Source organism: Pinus tabuliformis, chromosome 8, assembly GCF_031772625.1.
Source record: "Pinus tabuliformis cultivar Carrire ecotype Pingquan chromosome 8, CPIR1, whole genome shotgun sequence".
Classification (NCBI taxonomy): Eukaryota; Viridiplantae; Streptophyta; class Pinopsida; order Pinales; family Pinaceae; genus Pinus; species Pinus tabuliformis.
The window spans coordinates 1,232,183,600-1,232,192,057 of record NC_142294.1 but is presented as its reverse complement, the minus strand read 5'-3'; positions in this window follow the sequence as shown (position 1 = coordinate 1,232,192,057).

Sequence of the window (8,458 nt, the reverse complement as noted above, 5' to 3'; positions counted from 1 at the left end):
CCATCAAGCAGATAACCCAACCCAAATAGTCACAGAGATGAAGTTAAAGTGTCATGTTCAAGAGCGACTTGCTACCATAAAGTGATTTATCCCTTTTCCCATTTTCCCCAGTCATTGCTGACCAGTACCTATTTATTTTTTAACAAGATTGAGGAGGATAACATATGCTTGATGTATAATTCTACCCTTCGGGTGAATCCATCGCTATGTGATGTTTTAATGAGTCTAGCAAAGGTGAAACTCAGTCTTGTCATGATGGACAAGTTTGTCACTATTTGATGCTTTAACGAGTTTAACAACAATGAGAACTTGATCCTTTTCATGTTTAGATGGTTTTAAAAGGGAAAAAAAGAAAACTCCACAAGTTCTTTCTCGTAAATTTGTCTTTCAAGACTGAAAAAGTGTAAAATAATACTAGAGAGAACCTATTGACCATGTTTAATCAACGCATTCCTTTTTCGTAAGTAATCTATCTCAGTCCAGAAAAGGGTTAAACTTATACTGAGTAGATGTCGTTTCCAATCCATTTACGAGATGAAAAGGACAAGCACCTGACAATATTTTCATGTTTAAACAGTTGGAAAAGAGCTTGAAAGTAGACCCCTATTTTTATTTTCTTTTAACGAGTCAAAAAGGGAAAATACTTGACGATATTTTCATATTTTGAGAGTTTGAAAAGAGATTAAAGAGGACTCCACTTAGAGGAACGAGTGATGTATAGGATAGCAACTTGTTCCAGTGATGTTGGAACTTCTCAAAACATGTTGATTTATGTGAAGAGGCTAGCTAATAAGACCACTCATTGCAACTATTCCTCAAAAATGGTACAACAACCAAGTGAAACCGTATGATCGGTCAAGCAGATAGTGACGATGGAAGGAGAAAAACCAAGGCTGATCTGATGGAAGAGGCTGATAGAATGGCAATCACGAGGGTTAAAATGGAGATGGGTTCATTTTTACACAAGCTTTAACTATAGGGAACTATGATTAGATTCAGTTTCACGTTTACACAAGCTTGAAACGAAAAACTATGCTTGGATTTAGTTTCATTTTTACACAAGTTTGAAACGAAAAACTATGCTTGGATTCAGGTTCATTTTTACACAATATTGAACCATAGGGAACTATGCTCGGATTTAGTTTCATTTTTACACAAGCTTGAAACAAAAAACTATGCTTGAGACAGGATGACTCGATTCTAGGTGCATGCCCCCAAAGCTTCATTGCATTCACCTAAGTAGACTACTCGTGGATATTAGGTGGATGGAATGAAGCTTCATTTACGAGATCAAGTGAAAGGCTCAACTGGGATTTTATGAGATCTAATCAAAGACTCGAATTGGAACTTTGCTCCAGGGGACCTTGTTTCATTTTCTAATGAGCTTGACACAAGACAAGGAACTCTGCTCAAATTCCTTGCTTCATTTTTTAACAAGCTTGACACAAGACAAGGAACTATGGTATGGGATCTGTTTCATTTTTTATTGAGATTGACACAATAAAAGAACTATCCTAATATTCCTTGTTTCATTTTTTAACGAGCTTGACACAAGATAAGGAACTATGCTCTGGAACCTATTTAATTTTTTAATGAGGTTGACATAGTAAAAGAACTATCCTCATATTCCTTGTTTAATTTTTTAATGAGCTTGACACAAGATAAGGAACTATTCTCATGATTCCTTGATCATGACCCATAAGAGGTCATGAATTCCAAGAGGTTCTCATCAGATGGGAGAACAATGCTCTAGAAGGGATACGTAGCAAGGAATCCATTATAGATATCTGGTTCCAATGCCCCCAGTACATAATGCATAACATCACGGAATTGATCGTGAGTTGATGTAGGCATGGAACGGGTTGCCACATAATTGCCCATGGTGGGGAAGATACCATTGGGACAAAAGGACCATTTAGGGAATATGATTGATTGGAAGCCATATTTGGGCCGAGAAATGAAAGATGGTCAACAGTGACAATTTTGCCTTCATGCGGGAAACATATCACTCGAAAGAGTGTTGAAACAATAGCTCCGATGTCATAAACATAGTCGCACCCAAGAAGTAAATTGTAATCTAAAGGTCCTAGGACTACCATCACATTGAGATAAACATTTTCCCCCAAGGTATAGGCAACTAAGGAAGGATCCCTAATGGTTGACTGGTTCCTCTGTTAAAAGCCAATAGATTCTGGGTAACAGGCACAAGTGGCAGTGAACTGAGCCCCTGCCAAGCAGTGGAGGAAAGGATACTCGCAGATGCACTTTCATTTATAATAGTGCCAGATACAATCATATTATAAACCTATACTATGATCTGGAAGTGCACATAAGAAGGAAGACATCATCCTGTCAGTCGATTCCAATCAAAGGAAGTGACTAGACTACTTGGAGGGGGTACCGTAAGAACGGGAGAATTAACCCCTTGATTTACGAGAACGGGAGGATTTTCCTCCTGTCTTGATGGAACAGGAGGGTTGTCTCCAAGCTCATTGGAATTTGAAGAAACAAAAAGAACCTGAGTGGTATCATATTCACTCTCTACGGGAAAGGTACGATCAACTGAAAGTGAAATCGGGTCAACTATTTCCTCGACCTATATAGAATCATGGGATTCACATTTAGAGAGAGTGGGTTTGATCGGCGGTTGATTTGGATCAGTCACTTCATCAACTAATGAAGGATTAAGGGAGAGTCTCCTATAACCAGATTGAAGTCATTGCGGAGAAGCAGGACGATTATCCAACACTTTTTGGGCTTCATCTAGATAGGGAAAAAGGTGAATGGGATGATTTCCTTCGCATAACCTACAATGAAACTTAACTTTACCCTTATTTCCATGAACTTTACTACCACTAGTTGATAGTGTGTCACTAGCATGATCTCCAGAAGTTGATAACACAGGATGATGTGAACGATAAGACCATTCTCCTAAGATCTGAGGAATACCAGAACAATTTTGAAGAAGATGGTCTCTTGTACAAAGTTTGCAAGGATATTGAAGTTTGTGAGGTTTATCAGATAGTTTCTCATCAGATGTTGCATTCGAAGCAATGGTTGCTTGGTTGCCCCCCTGCTTAATTTTCTTCTTCTTCTTCTCCATCTAGTTACTAGTGTCAATACTTTCACCAGGCGAAGAGGAAGAAGGGGAGGAAGAAACAACTGACGAAGAAGGTAAAGGGTCAACTTTAGGATCAACTGGAGGTTGATTTTGTCCAGTTGTAGGAATATTCAATTTCGGGCCCAAGGAGGTTGAGAACAACCATTCTGGGAAGTTGATGGTAAGTCCCAGAAGGGACAATGTAGCCATATAAGGAGCACTAATATTTCCAAAAGGAGGAAAAGGAATATGATTCCCATCAAAAGGAATTCCTTAATTAGTGGATTCCGGAGTTGTTTATGTCTCAACCTAAGATCAACTAAGGAGTGTCATGGAGGATGTTATCCGTAGTCAATTAATTTTATTTTAATCAAAATAACATAACAAAACAAAAAAGGGATAATCTAGGCAAAAGGATTACCAAGTAACTGTGAACTGCAATATACTGCCTAAGTAAACTAAGGACTTAACATATGTGCAGGCAATCTCCCTGAATGTTGTTTTCGGTGTATCATAGTATACAAGGTGGCCGACTCAATTACCTATGGATGGATAGCAACTTAATGTAGTCCTTCCAAATATACTCGAAAGTACGTGGAGGTCCAATTCGTGTTAGCACTGTCTAATGCAAAACCGCATAGTGAGAGCATTCCCTTATACTTTTCGTACTATAACACCACTCGATATACCCAAAAGTACGTGGGTAAGCTATGATATACTTATGTACGTGGAATGAAGTATCACACTTGGAATGTATCGCAGACCCTTAGCGACAGCTGCTATGTTTAACAACACCAGAACACATATCTAGCCTAGACCTCTAAATGTTATGCGTTAAGTTACAATGCTCCATTAGGTTAATTGAGATAAATTTTAGTTGATCTTGTTTAATAGTTTTCCTTTCAGGTTCACCACGTGATGTTTCTGAAACTCCTAGAATGCAACTAAGATGAGAAACATTCTTTTCATTTGATTTAAACAACGAAAACTGTAACTAAAAGGGATAGAGCAATTAGAATGTCTAAACAAAGAGCAAAGAGCACACCTAATGCAATTTCCCTAGCTATTCCTATCAAGAATTCACAAACGCCAATATGCACGATGCAAGTTTTTGTTTTCAGTCCCTCTAGTGTTTAGATGAACAAAAAGGAACTAGATGCACAAACAAACAATCAATACCTTTCAAAATGAAATGAAGACTTTACGACAATTTCATTTTTAGAATAGTAAAGACGAATGTATGTAAACTAACTTTGGACAATGATTTGATAATGATAAAGAAATCTCTTAAGAAACATTAAACAATCAAGGTCAAAGTAGGGCTAGGAAAGGAAATGCAAATTGATTTCAGAGCCATAGAAAACATTTATCTTTCAACAAACAACATCAGAAGCAACTTTGGAAAAATCAAGCAAAATATGGTTTTTTTTGGCTTGATAGGGATCAACGCAGCCCTGAGTGGGAGATAGTGCGTTTGCAGAGCACTGTCTCTAAGCCAAGCGTGCTCTGCAGTGCACTGTCCCTTGACCAAGGGTGCACTGGTAACAAAACATTCCTAGAATAGGCATTCTAGTGCAATTTTTTGACCAAAAAGCTTCAAAATGATTGAAAAGAGATCAATGAAGTCAAGTAAAGTCTACTAGGATGTAATATGATAAGGGTAAACTACAAGGGACGATGGTCATCCCCAGTATGGTTGCTAATTTTTTATATGGAGTCTATACCTACGGATAAGTACATCTTCCCTAAGTGGGTAGTTACACTTAGAACAACATAAGTAATGATGTTTAACCTTTTCCTACAATAGATAGATAAGATAAAGGAACCTACTTGTGATATTTCGCTTCTTTTGATCTCCTTTGAATTGTTCTCGTCGCTCCCGTTCAAACTGAATTCGCTTAATTGATACCTGCCAACATAAACAGAAGACAACAACAATCAAAGCATATGATCTATCTACTGTAAACAAATGGAATCAACAACATTTGAACATACATTCATCATAAATATAGACAAGAATATGGGAAAAGGAACAAACAACTTTATTGATTGATAGAAGGAGAAGTTTCACTCAATGTGGTTTGATCCCACATCACTCATCCAGCTTAGTCCAAACCCTCATCACACCAATAGCACATCAATCCAGCAACAGAACATTACTTGACAATGATTTCAAGTCTGAAACCAACAATATTTCTCTACAATCCAAGTTCCAACCTCCTGATCACTATGATGAGTGGTCAATTTATAGGGAAATGCAAGTGGTTTTGTCATAAATGGGGCATTGAATGGTTTTCCATAATTGGACAGTTAGTTTCCATGGAGAAAGGGATGAGAGGATAGGGGTTGAATGATCCATAGCCCATCCAAAATTGAGCTCATAGGATGAGATAAGAGTTGGCCATCCTTCTAGAATGCTCTAGAATCAAGGAATATTCCCAAAATCCTATGTCAATTTTGCTCATCCTCGCCCAACATAGGCTAAAGTGGGCCTAAGTTCTCTGCAATGCAGGTTTGATTGGGCCTACCTGCTATGCAGAGTAGTTGTCCTTGACCAAGGCTGCGTTGGTGTCCCAAAGAGGCAACAGGGTTTCAAACTAGGAAACTTTCATGGATGAAAACATTCAATATGATGACTTGTCTAGGGCATGTAGCACGTAAAATTAGGGTTTGATGAGCCCTATTTGTACTAATTTGATCATCGGGAGTGATGTGCCTAAATAGACTTTTAACACAACCAAATACATATCAATTCATGAATAAGCCATAATTATAGTATATAACAGATCCATGCTTATAAATAGCAAATAATCACCATAGTAACCATGACATAACAACCATCATATCATCATATTAACCAATACAAATGCTTCATAGGTTTCCATAGAGAAGTAGCTCTCATTTAATAATGCAAAAGCTAACCAAGTTAGGGACTTCTATGCACCACCCGATCGTAGATTGGGCTGAACCAAATCTTTCTTTTAGCCAATCATCCTTGTGTCATATTCCAAGCACGAATGTGGGATCTCATGGGATAAACTAAGACATAAACAACCAAGGGAATCAAGAGTTTAAATCACCTCCACCCTCATGCTTTTGTGATCTCACCTAAACCGGTCCTAAGATAACAAAACCAAACCAAGCTTGGATGCCTCATAATTCCTTCACCAACCCTTGATAATTTCCTCTCTCCACCCACCTGTTTAGGGCTTCCCAGAGAAAACCATCTCCACCCCCAACCCTTGGGATTTTTCTGGTACCACCTCACTTGGATCCAAAACCTTCGCGTAATCCAAAGCTCAACCAAGAATGAATCCCATCACACCATGGCTATCCAGGAATTGGCACGGCAAGGTTGAAGCCACAGTCAACCATGAAAAACCATGCCAATGACAACAAATGAACCAAATAGACAAATTCATGCACCATGCATTCACACTTTAGCTAGGAAATCACACATGTAACCTCTTAGCTGTAAGTCCTCTAGCTAAACCTGCTTGATCCAATCCTTCCTTGCTTGTCCTTCCTTTGCTTGTACTTGTTTTCCTTTACATTCCTTTACTTTCTTGCTTGCTTTCTCCTCTTGGTGCTCTTCTCCTCTCTCCAACTAACTCCAAATCCAAATTGACAAACGTCCCCAAACTAATGCTCTGATGCCTTTTTATTATTGATGCCTCTAATTTCTTCATATTCCCTCTATTTTCCTTCAATTTCCTCCTCATGAAAACCTGTGACCTTTCATCTCCCTTTTCTCCTATTTTCCTTTATTTTCATAAATAAATTCCAATAATTTCCACTTTCCCTTCCAAATTCTTTGCCAATTTCCTTAGCCATAATAAACCGAAATGAACACCCACTAGGATGTTTTGCCCAACATTCATCTTGGAATATGTGTCCCATGACCTTGGTCATATTTTTCCTTTATTAAAATTTATTACATGAACTTTTAACCAGGGGTTGTTAAAGACCCCTACCCCTTAGAGGAACAACGTCTTCAGTGTTATATGACACCTATAACCAACAAGAATGTTGAAACCAAAACATATTTCCCATGGAGCTTTATAGCTTAGCTTGATGCAATATTTACAATGAACAACCTGCTCATAAGTAAAACCATCATGACAAACATGACAACATGACAACCATACCGCTTATTGGAGCTTTATAACACAACTAATTGTGATATTTACAACAACAACCATACATAAATATGTACATATACTAAAAAATCATTTGCCTCCATCGACAAATAATGAAGGTTACATAGCCCACATCAGCAACAAGGGAATCCAGAGGCTCACACCTCCACCCTCAAAAGTAGTACCAGGATTCATCTTATTCCCAAGAAGTATAGAATCCATTGCCAAAGTCAAACCTGCATCAAATGTCTAGCACTATGATCCTTGTGCTACATTTTCCCTTAATGAATAATTCTTGACTCATTGTCCTAGGGCACACTCCCAATGTGCATATGATTCCATCTGGAAATGCTAATGACCAAAACAATTCCATCCCCTAGCCTTCCCTTCTCCGCTACACAGTCCCTCGGGCGATCTGATCACCCCCTTCTGTGCAGTCACTCGCCTTCCAAGTTCCCCAACATCCCCTTTCCCAAGTGATCCATCCCTTGGCAAGGTTTCCTTGCATTGGAAGGTCCAAAAACCAAGGCATATCCCTGCCTCAAAACCATCATACCAGTCATAGCATGCTCATGGAAATCAATGGACACTATTGGGTACTAGTGTCCCACAATGGCCCTGCTCTTGAAGTGTTGTACCAACATATTGTTGCCTATTCCATTCCCTTTCTCGTGTTGTTGCTAATTCGTGCATTCAGTTTCAACCACCCAAACCAGACATTTCCCTGCTTTCCTATACCAAGCACATAATTTCCATTAGACTAAAAAGGAATTGAAATTAATTCAAATCATACCTCATTGGTGGCTCATCAATAAGGTACACTTGCAATTTTGTTTACTTCCTGTCACAACAAGTCAAACTAGCTCTTCAATCAAATCATCATGTATAAACATATCACATCTGATTAGCTCAAAATGCAACCATCATAAATCAAAATCATAGATCACATGTAACCATCATAAATCAAAGTCATAGATCACATGCATAATTAAAAAATGAAATAAAATATTGTACTTATCTTTTAAATGGTTCTTTACTTCTACCTTTGTTATTTATTCTTTTCATACACACACTGAATCAGTTTCCAAACCCGACAAGCACCTAGTGCCTTCTCTTCTATTTGACCACATATACACACTGGTTTGGTTTGCAAACTCGGGTGCCAAAACCGACAAGAACCTAGTGTCTTCTCTTTTCTTCTCTTCAAGAAATAAGGGAA